The sequence below is a fragment of the Rhipicephalus sanguineus genome, chromosome 3 (genome assembly GCF_013339695.2).
Source record: "Rhipicephalus sanguineus isolate Rsan-2018 chromosome 3, BIME_Rsan_1.4, whole genome shotgun sequence".
NCBI classification, from domain to species: Eukaryota; Metazoa; Arthropoda; class Arachnida; order Ixodida; family Ixodidae; genus Rhipicephalus; species Rhipicephalus sanguineus.
Window position 1 is genome coordinate 125572075 of NC_051178.1, and position 14005 is coordinate 125586079.

Consider the following 14005-nt stretch of genomic DNA (forward strand, 5'->3'; position numbering starts at 1 on the left):
AAATTTTAGGCATCTCTGCTCCTCAGGTGCTAAAATAGGCATCACACATTTTCGATGATGTCATAGCAGGGGCACGTCTAGGATAGTACCGAAGTAGTACCTAGTAAGGGTACTAAAACAAACACAGGGTGGCAAGGAGGTGTGCGCTCGCTCATTACATGCTTAATTTTCATATATGAAGACAGGGTTGTACCAGGGGGTGGGCGGTGAACCACCCCCCTCCAAAGTTTGTCAATTTTGCATGTGTATATACACACGCACGCACACACGAACATACATAAAGTATGGTTAACCCCTCCCCCCCCCCTCCCCCCCCCCCCCCCCCCCACTCGCGAAAAAATTTATGGCTATTCTCCTGTCTGAAGCCAACATTCGAAGTTATGGCCATATGTAAAAAATATAGGCATTCGAACCTGCATGTCTTGTGCAACTAAATAGCAGAGATGTAGCAAAAACCCTGCTGAAAAAGATAGCAGCCTTGCATGGCTACTTCTGTGTCGCAAAATAAATAAACAAATCGAAGTCCCTAAGGCATGTGCGCACTAAAGAAATAAATGACATGTTCTCGAAGTGATGGTCAATTCAAACGACAACGTGGGCGTCCGTTTTCACAACGTGCAGCCGAGCATACAGCCACTATACCTTTCAAAATGTGCCATTGAACATAGCAGGGAAAGCGCAGATACGCGAGACAAGAGAGACTGTCAATCCCATTCCCCATCCCTACACAGAGTAGCATGCCAGCGGTATACTGACGCCGGCAAAAATCTCTGTATTTCTAATAAAGAGCATCTCTCTCTCTCACAAGAGAAACTGACAGGACTCTTGTCTCGTGTATCTGCGCTGTTCCCTGCTATGAAGCCACGCCAGCAAGCGCAAGTTTACACCCTTTTAAAGTACCTGGAACCTTGTGGCTCATCGCTATACAATCCCATGTAGAAGCAATTTGGTGGCTTCTGTTTGCATTCTTATTAGTATATGGCCGTTGTAGACAGAGAGAGAGAGAGAGAGATAATAAAACGAGAGAAAGGCAGGGAGGTCAACGAGAATTGTAGCATCCGGTTTGCTACCCTACACTGAGGGGAGGGCGAAGGGGAAAGAAAGATGGAAGGAAAAGCGGAGATAAGAGCAGGCGCGCGAGACAGCCGAGTAACTACTGTATAGTGCACAGAGGAAGCAGCCCGAATACTGCTTGTTAAGGGCTACGGGGACTCGAGTACAGGTCCCAACGGGAGGCTCGCGTTACGCCTTCGGTGTCCTTGTAAGTTTTGGGCGAATAACGTGCCATTACAGCAATTTGAGCTAGCGCTGGCAGCGCGTACATCTGCATACAGACATCGCATCGTACGTAACGCCGTCTGCGCTGCCATTAGGGGGGCTTCAGAATGTGACCTTGGCCACCTTAATTACGGCACTGCGCACGGATGCGCGACGGCGCCATATCTTGGGCCATTACTGCACAACAGAGAAAGTGGTCGCAAGGACCAGGTTTTCTGGGCGAGGGTATGCGTAAGTCTCACCGAGGCAGTTTGGTACCGGCAGAAAAATAAAGAATTGAGAGACAGAGAAGAAGGAACGCAAGAAGGAAACGCCATGCAAGGACTTGTACGAAACGCCAAGAAAAAAGGAGAAAGAAGCTGACAGAAAAGAAAGCGGCTGCGGCGGATAAGGAATTAGAAAGAGACCGAGCGCCAGACGAAATGCGAGCGTGCGCAGTGGCCATCTGTGGTCGCATGGCGTCCCGATTGGCTGGCGGGCACACGCACGGCGACAAGCTGGCGCGACTACGCCGTCGTGCACGGCAAAGTTGGCGCGCATGTGCGCCGCGCCCGGCGACAGGGTTGCCGCACGGAGAAGCGAGCGGCAGCAGCAGCAGCGCGGACGAGGCCCGTAACTCGTCTGTCTGCAGCCGCCGATGCACACACATGCGGTCCACATCGCCGTCTGGCCTCAAAAGTGAGTGCTCATTTACTTCCCACCAACGCTCTCCTAAAGTTAGCCTTGCACTGTTGGGCCGTGCACTGTCGTTGTATGCCGGGCATTACAGCGTAGTCTTCGGCGGCAGATGACGTCTACAGGATGTGCTGCGTGCCTCCCAAGGGTGCAGTTTTTGCCATATTTTTGATGGAGGGGTCTGATGTTACGGTGGTGGTTGATGATGAATGCACATACGATTTCGATTAGTAGTAGTAATAACAACTTTATCCGCGTACCACCGGTTAGCGTTCTCATGACGGATATTTTCTATATCTTTTTTTTAACAAGCGTTGACATACGCATGTCATTACCTGACACTCACGGAGGCAGTAGTAATGCATGCAACTCCAGTAAAGTTTAAGCTGGATACATAATGAACCAAAAAAAATATTTCGACGTGACCTTGGTCACCTTATAATTGTAGCGCCGGGATTGTGGGTCGACTGTGTTCGCTCCGATAGTGAAACGGCAGCGCTTAATATGGTAGGTTTCTTCCCTTCAATAATCTTTAAAACTTTGGTGGCGAAGGAGGACTATGTGAGTTAGCCACGTGCTGTACGCTCAAGTTTTAAGAGGAAGGAAATCGGGGGAGGGGGGTAGTAAGGACATTCGGACATCACCTGCTAGTTTTGCAGATGACCACGCATACATAGGTAATGTATGGTTGCGCCCCCCCCCCCCCGCCCCCACCCGGAAAAAAGTTCTTGCTACGTTACTGGTGGGTATGCTGATTTCACTGCTAATGTCGACAACTTCTGACTGAATTCAACCGGTCTCGGGCAGAGGCTTTTCTTATATATGCTACAGACTATTTAACTGATGGGTTTCGGTGCCGCCATACTGGGCTGTTAACCTTACCGTTTTGTATATTGAACAACTAAACGAACATCGCCACGGTGGACGTATGCGCATGAAAACGGTCTGGTTGGTACATTCGACGTTCCCTGACCTTATCAATTCACGTCACGAGGTACAAAAATAAGAAAACATTCGTTTAAGAGCTCAAAGTGGCGGCGTCCACATGTCTTACGTAAAATCGTCTATAGGAACTTTCGCGCAGTCCAGTTGCATAACCAAGATAAAGCAGAGGTGTACGCATTTTGCGAATGAACGAAAGCTTTGCGCAACGCTACTCTGAGTCTTTACTGCGCTTACCAGGGGCGTAGGCAGAAATATTTTTCGGGGGGGGGGGGGGGCACCTCCATGATCTGAATGGGGGGCAGGGCAGGTAGATGTGGTCGAGTGTCATATTGTGCTGTGTATGCCATGACAAAAGAAAAAATCCGGCAGATCCCACGCACTGTGGGAATCGATGTAATGCGAAGCAGCCAGCAAAGGGCTGCATACATCGCTTTGTTTATTTTTGAGCCAAATGAAATCATTCATGCATGGCATCTAGTTCACCATATATCGCATGTTTGCCATGCACGCGTGCATGCACAATGTGGTATATACCATGCCAATGAAACGTATATTCTGGTATATACACTGCATGCCCAGTCATTTATGTTCATCACGCACTCCTGTCAGGCCATACCAATTTTGGTATATATCCAGTTATCTAAACGGCCGGAATCGCACGATAACAGTGTCATGTAAATCATACCGTACATGACATGCATAACATAATTCGCATGAAAGGACCTGCCATTTATGTTCGTCATAGAGTCACATCGCACAATACCAATTTTGGTGTATATCAAACGAGCGAAATGGCCGCGAGTCCACCATGAGCGTGGCATGTAAATCATGCCATACATGACATGCATGTCGTGGTTTTCATGTTACCACCTGTCATTTATGTTCGTCATACATTCGCGTCATGCAAGGCCAATTTTGGTGTATATCAAGCTAGCGAAACGGCCGCGATCGGTCAATGAGCGTGGCATGTAATTCATGCCGTAAATGATATGCATATCATAATTTTTTTAAGTTACTACCTGTGATATATGTGTGTCATACAGTCACGTTGCGCAGCACCAATTTTGGTGTGTATCAAGCGAGCGAAACGGCCGCGAGCGCATCATGACCGTGGCATGTAAATCATGTCGTCCATGACTTGTATGTCATGGTTTTCATGTTACCACTTGTTATTCATATTCTTCATACAGTCACACCGCGCAATAGCAATTTTGGTGTATATCAACCTTGCGAGACGGCCGCGAGTGCGTCATGAGCGTGGCATGTAAATTATGTCGTGCATGACACGCGTGTCATGACTTTCATGTTACCACCTCTAATTTACGTTCGTTATACAGTCGCGTCGCGCAATACCAATTTTGGTGTATATAAAGCCAGCGAAACGGCCGCGAATGCACCATGAGCGGGGCATGTAAATCGTGACATACATGACATGCATGTCATGGTTTTCATCTTACCACCTGTTATTCATGTTCTTCATACAGTTACATCGCGCATTACCAATTTTGGTGTATATCAACCTAGCAAAACGGCCGCGAGTGCGTCATGAGCGTGGCATGTAAATTGTCGTGCGTGACACGCGTGTCATGATTTTAATGTTACCACCTCTAATTTACGTTCGTAATACAGTCGCGTAGCGCAATACCAATTTTGGTGTATATCAAGCCCGCGAAACGTCCGCGAATGCACCATGAGCGTGGCATGTAAATCATGACATGCATGTCATGATTTTCATGTTGCCACCTGTTATTCATGTTCTTCATACAGTCACATCGCGCAATACCAATTTTGGTTCATATCAATCTAGCGAAACATCCGCGAGCGCATCATGAGCGTGCCATGTAAATCATGTCGTACATGACACGCATGTCATGATTTTCATGTTACCACCTCTAATTTACGTTCGTCATACAGTGGCGTCGTGCAATACTAATTTTGGTGTGTATCAAGCCCGCGAAACGATCGCGAATGCACCATGAGCGTGGCATGTAAATCATGACAACCATGACATGCATGTCATGGTTTTCTTGTTACCACCTGTTATTCATGTTCTTCATACAGTCACATCGCGTAATACTAATTTTGGTGTATATCAACCTAGCGAAACGGCCGCGAGTGTGTCATGAGCGTGGCATGTAAATTATGTGGTGCATGACACGCGTGTCATGATTTTCATGTTACCACCTCTAATTTACATTCGTCATACAGTCGCGTCGCGCAGTACAAATTTTGGCGTATATCAAGCCAGCGAAACGGCCACGAATGCACCATGAGCGTGGCATGTAAATCATGACATACATGACATACATGTCATGGTTTTCATGTTAGCACCTGTTATTCATGTTCTTCATACAGTTACATCGCGCAATACCAATTTTGGTGTATATCAACCGAGCGAAACAGCCGCGAGTGCGTCATGAGCGTGGCATGTAAATCATGACGTGCATGACACGCGTGTCATGACTTTCATGTTACCACGTGTCAGTTATGTTCGTCATGTCGAAATGTCTCGTCATAGCAGTTTTCGTATATATCCATTCATTTAAACGGCCGCGAGCGCTCCGAGACCATGTCATGTAAATCATGCCGCACATGACATGCGTGTCATGATTTGCACGTTAGGACCTGTCATTATGTTCGCCATGAACTCTTGTCACGTCATACCAGTTTTGGTATATATGAAATTAACGGAATGGCCGCAAGAGCCCCAATGCCGTCGAATGTAAATCATGCTGTTCATGACATGCATGTCATGATCTTCATGTTATGACCTTTCATTTATGTTCGTAATACGGTCATGTTATTCCATACCAATTTTGGTATACATCCGATTAACGAAACTGCCAGGAGAGCACAAAGTCGTAGGCGGCTAGATAGATAGATAGATAGATAGATAGATAGATAGATAGATAGATAGATAGATAGATAGATAGATAGATAGATAGATAGATAGATAGATAGATAGATAGATAGATAGATACGCTCAAAGTCGCAGAAGTTCGCTAAGAAATGCTTCGCATTTAAAATTAGGGGCGGGGAAGGCATGGCCCCGATGTGACCCCCCCTCCCCGGGCTACGCCACTGGCGCTTATCTAGATTCTGTCGGTACATTTCAAACCAATAATGTGAATTTTCATGAGGCGGCAGCCAATATCTAAAAAAGAATTAAGAAAAGAACATTGTGCACACTTTACCTCACTCAATGATTTAATGAACTGGAATGAATGAACGAGGGAAATTGTAGAAGCGTCTGAGCTAATGCAGGTAATGGATGTGTCGGCATGTCGTTATCGTTTCATCTAAGAAAAGAGCTTGATCTTTTTTGGCATAGACTACACGTTGCTGTTTTATTTCTTTATTTCTGCCGTTCTTTTTTTTTCTTTGCAGTTATAGATGCGTGTTTAGGCTCACGATTTGCAGTAAAGCATTACTTTAAAGTTGGCGCTTGTCCTGTCATCATCTCGTTCCCTGTTCGTTTTTTGCGCTATGGTTTCTGCAGTGCTATGAGCTACCAACACACCCAAACTTCCTCCCTTCTGCAATAAATGAGTTGTCGACAGAATTTTCTTCCATTAGTTCACATCATTAATTGATATGCTTCTTTTGCGTCGAAAGAAATTGCGTAAATTACGGAATAACTGCCCCAATGTTCAATATCTAATGAACGAGAACTGGCGCTACTTGCTCGCACAGTTCGCCACACGAAATTTACGGATGACAGTCGTATGGCATTACCTACTGGCTTTGCCTATTATTATTTTTTTTTATCGGAAGCCTTTACATATAGCTTGTATGTTTTGGTCATCGCACGTAAACTGCATCGATAAACGGTGCCTCCTCTACTGCGAGGATGGTCCCAGTGTCTACATTTTCGTTTCGGGAATACAAGATGTGTGTCTGTTTAGTTCCTTCATGCTTGCCTTGTTCTCTTTTATAACGACGAGCAACAGCTAACATCGCTGTAGATTTCCTCCTTGTAATGCCGGCGAGAACGAAGGGTTAAAAGCTTCGAGATTTATTTTTCGGACGGCAATGACTGCCGTCTATCGAGGTCACGCAACATAAAGTTTCACTTGTGCAACTTGCGGAGGCAAAACGTGTATCGAAAGGTCCTACATTTTCATGTGTCAGGACTCAGGGATCGCTTGCGGCTTATGCGTGTTGGTCGAAATTCGCGCAATGGATTCTTGACAGGTGGGGTTTTCTTTTTTGACTGCAAGGCTCCAAGATCAATGACGTGAAATCAGCAAGAACTTCACAACATCATTTTCCCCTCCAAAGGCTCATCGAAGAGTGGCATGTTGATGCTGCTGCTGCATTATATAGACTAAACTCGTCAAAATGTCTGTGTGTAACTTAATGATGACTTCAAAGACCGAACGTCTTGCATTTTGTGCGCGTGTTGCGACGACGACTCCACTAATAGGTCACTGATTTTGATCAGCCGACTGACCGCTGTTGAACCTCTCAAGGTAATTTCTAAGTACTGTGTGAAAAGCCGCATATAGCGGAAAAATCCGCACTAATTTTGGCCATGTGGGGTTGCCCATATGTATCCGCAAGTTAAGTGCAACTGTATACAGACATTCGTGGTCAAGCATACCAATGAAGATTACCGAAATTCTTGTGTAGCAGCACGCAGCTGCGTAGGCTGGCGCGTCAAATTTCAGTAACGAAGTGCTGGAGAGGCACCACAACACGTACCATCAAGAACGCGCTACACTGCATTGCGCATGCCCTCGCAATGGTTAAAAAAAATGACACCATCTCCCGCTAAAGGGGGCCATGAGGCGATGCGAAGCAGCATGTCGCAGTGTTTCGGCATGTCGATCCCGCGTTTTAGAGGGGGAGTGGAGAGGAGGTGTGTGAAGAGGGTTCGCGCATGCGCAGTAAAGGTGGTTACGCCGCACACCACCACCGGATTAAACTCCGCCATAAGCTGCTTCGCATCTAAAGTAGCGTAGCTTGCACTGGAGGCGCAATGCTAAAGAGAGAGCGGAGCTGATGGGCACATATATGTAGTCCTGGCTTTTGCTAATTTGCTAAGCATTGCAAATTTTCTTATTGTTCCTCTATTTCTTTCTCCTTCGCTCTTCTCTCTGTTTTTATGCCCATTTTTTCTTTGTTTATTTTATATATTTATTTCTCTCTCTCTCTACTTCTTTCTCTTTCTTGCTCTTTCTATCTTTCTTCCTATTTCATCCCTTTCTCTCTCTATCTCACTCTCTTTCTCTCTCTTTCTTTGATTCTCTCTCTTTCTCATTCTTTCTATGCTGCGCTTTACTCTCCCCTCCTCCTTTCCCTCCTCCTCACGCTGACTTCCCTTTCCCACCCCCTTGCTATAATATACTATACAAGGCTATAATATGCTCTGCTACCGTGCCTTGATAGTCGAGTGGTTAGGAGGCTCGCCTTCGGATCGAGAGTACGCGGGTTCGGATCCCGCTTCGTGAAGAACTTTTCTTCGCGAAGAATTTCTCTCATTTTTCTTTCTAAGTCTTTCTTTCTCTCTCTGTGTACTCATGCTCTCACCCATCAAGGTTATTACAGGCCACGCTGGAGAAATCGGGGCACGTGTTCTTGGAGTGAAACATGATAGGACGAAGCTGAATAAGATGATGTAGAGAGCGCGTGCCGGTTCGTGATGACCATTTCTGTTTCCGACAGACAAATCACGGTGAACTTAAACAGCTTCGCCGTTAAAAAAAAAAAAAAAGCATCGTCGATGATGAATTTGGATGCCTTCCCCCTTCTATAGTGGTCGGTCGACAAGTACTCTGATGTGAGTAACCCTGGTTGGCTCTATCACAGGCTTTTTTTTTTTCAACCTCCTACACTCCGCCCCGTGACATCATTCACTGTTGCATAAATAAAAGCCCCTGAATTGTACTTTATACATGGACTTCACGAAAAAAGCAAGTCCTCTTCGATTGCATGCGCATTAAGACTATCCTCGCGCCGCGGACGCATGTTTATTTTTCTTTCTTCATTATTTCTCTTCCCTTTCATTTCGACACACTTGCTAACGCGTGCCAGCTGTGCAGATACGTTTCCTCGCGTGCAGACCTCATATTGTCAATGCCAGCTGGCAAGACGCTCGCCACATACGAGTATATAGATATATAGATACGATGGGAAAACGACTCGTCCCGGCCTGTATCGATACGGGTGTTGTATAGCTTAACTGCCCAAGCACCTATAGTGTCCGAGCCGTATGCGGGCGACTGCCATTTCATTTGGCATTCGTGGCGCATAGAGGGGCTATTTTCGGCGTGGCATGCATGCATCTGATTGCGCGCTTTCCTAAACGTGGAGTCTTGTGCCAACAATGAGCGCTGATTTAAAGTCCGCTCTGTTTGAATGAGCCAGAAATAGCCGGTATCGCAGTTATTTCTAGACACGCTAGGAGTGTGTGAAGCTGAATTGATGGCACGAATTCTCGGACAGTGACGAAGAACACAGGACGCGGACAAGCGCACACAGTGCGCTTGTCCGTGTCTTGTGTTCTTTGTTCCTGTCCGAGAATTTGTGCCATCAACTCAACTTCAGCCATGTACCAACTATAGCCCGACAGCAAATGCTACTACGCTAGGAGTGTACTGCTGCTGTTGATGCGTATGGGGAACGGCCGTGTTCTATACGGGAACACAAAAAGGTTTCGCCGCAAGGGCGACGCAATGAATGCGATAGCAAGAAAATGGAATGTCACACGAAGAACGAGAAGCAGCTCGATACTTGCAGCGCGCCGCTGGAGCACAAAGAAGGACGCCAGAAAAGAACGCACAGACATGCACAGGACAAGCGTGAACTAACAACTGTCACAGTTGTTACGTCTTTGTGCTCGAGGAACGCGCTGCAAGTGTCGACAATGGAGAATCAGACTCTCCTAGGTACTTCTTTTCCTTTTAAACTACGGCGCGTGGAGTGACCCCTCTGCGTCTCCTGCAATGAGGGGTGTCTGACGCGAGGTGTGCCCGGTGTTCTTTGTTTTTTTTTCCTTCCACATCACGAGTGGGTACAAAAAGGGGCCACTTTGTCGTGCGCGTCTCAGGGGGAGTTTTCAAACTGAAAGAAAATGTAGGAGCGTTGCGTGATAGGAAACACGCTCAAGCTCCTCCGAGATTTGCTTGCCACCAGCGGTAGATGGTGTATATAAATAGCTCGCCGTTATTTCGCCGGCGCAGCATGGCGCATGATTGAGTTGTCTAACGCAGTGCGCTGGGGAGCGAGGGGTCGATGGTCGGAACTTTTTTCTTCTGCTTAATATTCTTTGTGCATTATATATATATCAACGACATGACGGCGATGGCTACGGCAAAAATCAGCCGAGAGTGTCCATGTAATTGCTATCGCAATGATGTGTGCTGTTCATGCACAGCTTCAGGAATGGAATTTCGGATGTCTTGGCATACCTGTCGAGGTTTGCGTGCGCATCACCAGCCATAGGACAAGTGACAAACTATGTAGTCCATCTTCGCAGCTGTTACTGTGGCGTTAGAACGCTCATCAGGATTCGAATAAATGTAATTTTATTAATGGAAATCATTTGTGCAATTATCATCATCAACATACCAGTTCCTTGGGAAATATCTAGATGCGAGCCTGGTTCTGGTCACGTAACGTATGGCAGAGCTCAATAATAACCATGGCTTTCTCGGTGCGCGTCAATCTTCCGACGCCTTGTCAGAATGTCGTAATGTGGTATGAATACAAAGTGGCCACCTTGGCATCAATTTATAGTAGTGGCAACTCTTCCATGCTAGTGACTTTCTATGCGATTTTTGATCTGAACTGAACTAATTAAACATAGACAGTAATATAGCTAATGGTTGTCACAGGTCATGCGCCGACAATACGTCACGCATTACTATAGCATAAATTTACTATTTTATATCAAGTACTCGGTACGTTTCTAAAGTCTGTGTTGTATGCTTCTTGGTGGTGGTGCCATGGTGGTGTTGCAACAGATGGGTACATAACTGGCGGTCTTTTTTTTTTTTCCTCGGAATCTCACACATTGTTAGCAGGAGTATGCAGCAAGCGTTGGCCAGCGCGATTGTAAAAAATCTTCTGAGTATCTTTCTTCGGTTTTTTTTTAACCTGTTCGTATTGATCTTTCTCTTTAATGTATACGTTATAACTGCTTGTGTTTAGCTAGGATATTTGCATAGGGGCTCTTCAGTAGCCAAGCTTCCCGTATTGTTATTAACGAATGAGGCTACAACAATGAATCAATGAATAAATGAACTATTTATTTCAATAACAGGATGGTTTCTATAGCCTAAGTGAAGAAATGTGTGAGCGAAAAAGTCACAGTTTTGCCTCAACGGCGAAGCAATGAATGCGATAGCAACAAACTAAATGTCACACGAAGAACGACAAGCAGCTCGATACTTGCAGCGCACCGCTGAAACGCAAAGGACTCACGAAAAGAACACACACAGGACGACCGCGAACTAACAACAGTCACAGCTCTACACTTGCAGCGCGCTGCTTAAACGCAAGGATGGACGCGCGAACTAAGAACTGTCGCAGTTGTCACTTCTTCGTGTTTGAACAGCGTGCTACAACCCAACGAACTTACACTTTTTTTCTTGAAAACTGCGGCGCGTGGAGTGACCCCTCCGCGCGGTGGCGTTCGACGCATTGTTTACCCGGCGTTCCACATCGCGAGTGGGTACAGAAATGGGCCACTTTTTAGTGTGCGTCTTCAGGGCCGTAACCAGGATTTTTTTTTCGGGAGTGTTTGTGTGGAGAACGGCCAACTTTGGCAACTCATGGTCGCTGTCAAGGCATGCAAATATGTGACTATCACCCGAAAAGTTAAAGAATGAAAAAATTTCGGGGGCTGTCATATTCCCCCCCCCCCCTTAGTTACGCCCTTGCGCGTCTCAATGACAGTTTTCAAACTGAAGGAGCGTTGCTTTAAATTGCGCCCTTTGGGCAATCTCGCGGGTGATACTGCACACGCTAAAGCACCTCCGAGATCTGCGTGCCGCCAGCGTTAAATGATGTATATAAATAGCTCGCCGTTAGTACCCTGAACAACCAGTGGCGCGTGACCGTGAGTTGTGACGCGCTGCGGAGTGAGGGGTCGCAGGTTCGAGTCGCGGTGGCGCGCTTCAAAATTTTTTTAGATTTGCTCCTTTTGCTGGGTTGTCTCTCCTGCCGTGTACGCTAGTTCTCATTGCTCCAGCTAGAGGCGCAGCTGTGCCCTCCGTTGATTCAATGCTCTCGGCGGAGCACGCGCTCTTGAATCGTTCACTTGAAAAAAATACAACAAAAAGGGGAAAAAAAGAAAAAAAATTCTCTAGTTTGATAGGAGACCGCTAGACGGTCGCGCCTTAGATAGCGCTCGCTCTTGGCGCGCTTCCTTTCTCTTTCGCCGGGCATCACTCAGTGCACTTCGCTACCGCTACTCATCATGAACACCGGCATCGCGAGCCCTCGCTGCTGCCGCCGCCTCGGTGCTGGTAGTGGCTTGTGCTTGCTGTCGGCGCTGGCGTCTCTCTTCGGCTTCGCGATGCCGAAGCTAAACGGGCTCGTCGACAAGCAAAACGGACCCGGAGGCGGCACGGGCCCACGAGGCCGCAGCGAAGCGGGCGCAAACACAAGCGGACCCCGAGCTGAGAGCCCGCGAAGCAGAAGAAGCCATTATACTAAAAGGAAAACGTTCCACCGAGCTTCTGTGATCCGTAAATAAGCTCTTCAACAAAATGCATCAATATGTAAATTTGTGTATACAGTGCATCGATATGTAAATTATAAACATTGTGTATATAATGTGTATATACAATCACACCACAACAGCTCTCGTGTCACTTCTTTATATGATGATGATTGAGCAGATGTACAGAGGATTCACGGTTTACAGGATTCAACCTCTGGAGCAAGCTCCTTCATAGTCATCACTTCGTGGATATGCTGTGATCTTTTTCCTTCTGACGTATTTTTCTTTATGGCTCTTATTTATATATACGTACATATACATATCCTTGACATGACGACAACGGCGACGGCAAAAACCAGCGGAGAGTGTCCATATAATTGCTATCGCAATAAAACGAAACAAACACATCGTCCAATTATCTGACAACGCCATTATTTCTTGCAAATTCTTTGAGATACGATTCGGAGTCTCCGCCTGTGGATTATTATTCTAGTTTTCGAATGATGATATGGTGGGTGTGCATTTCTTGCGAACGCTGTTGCATGAAGGAAACCCTGGCGAAAATTCAAGTTATTCTGTGCGCACGGGAACTGCCGCAAGTACTATTGTTAAATCCGAATGCAACCTCATGTAAGAATTCAGTAAGTTGAGTGGCACAGGACAATTCCGTGTGAAATCCATGCTGGGTCGGTATGAAAAAAAACATGGCTGATCCCTCTGTCATAGGAATCGAACACGAAAGTGAAACGTGTCTTCACAGACGTAGTTGAACGTTTGTTGTGCATTCTTTCGCCCCAAGCGCGAAGGAATGAATGCTACAGCATCAAATTGTAATGTTACGCGAAGAACGGCAAGCCGCTCGAAACTTGCCATGCGCTGCTCAAGCAGAAAGGACGCGCGGAACGAAGATACACAGGATGAGCGCGAACTGTCACAGTTGTAACTTATTTCTGTGTGAGCAGCGCGCTCCTTTCGCAAAAGCGGCTGCTGCATTGAGCGAGGTGATCTTCGTGCTCTCAACGGAAACTTGCAGGCAGAGCGCAAGACGTACATACAAACCACCGAGATTCACAAGATAAGCGCCCGCACGAGCGACCACGCCCTGTCGAGGCGCGCGCTAATCCGCGTGGGGGACGACTTTTAAAGTGCGCGCTTCTAAAAGCGCTTCGAGCCCTTCACGCCATCTCGTTAGTGATAACGAAAACACGCTGTACCGCCGATCTCCGAGTACCGCCACCGGAAAATGGTGTACATAAATAGCTCGCCGTTAGCACAGCAAAGAACATGCCTTCTGTGGCGGAGTCGTTTCGCGCTGTGCGCTGGCGATCGATAGGTCGCAAGTTCGACTCCCGGGGACGGAACTTTTTCTTATAGTTTTTTCTTTGCCATATGTTAGTCTTTATATTTTACAACGTCATATCCGTGACGGAAATGCGT

General features: G+C 46.6%; 2 protein-coding genes across 3 annotated transcripts in view; both read left to right on the top strand.

Moving 5' to 3' along the window:
* Nucleotides 1-14005, top strand: part of LOC119387099 (ORM1-like protein 3) — a 465457-nt gene that overhangs the window by 194872 nt on the left and 256580 nt on the right. The gene's annotated exons all lie outside the window — the stretch shown is intronic.
* Nucleotides 1-14005, top strand: part of LOC119387095 (protein Abitram) — a 48602-nt gene that overhangs the window by 15747 nt on the left and 18850 nt on the right. The window lies entirely within an intron of this gene.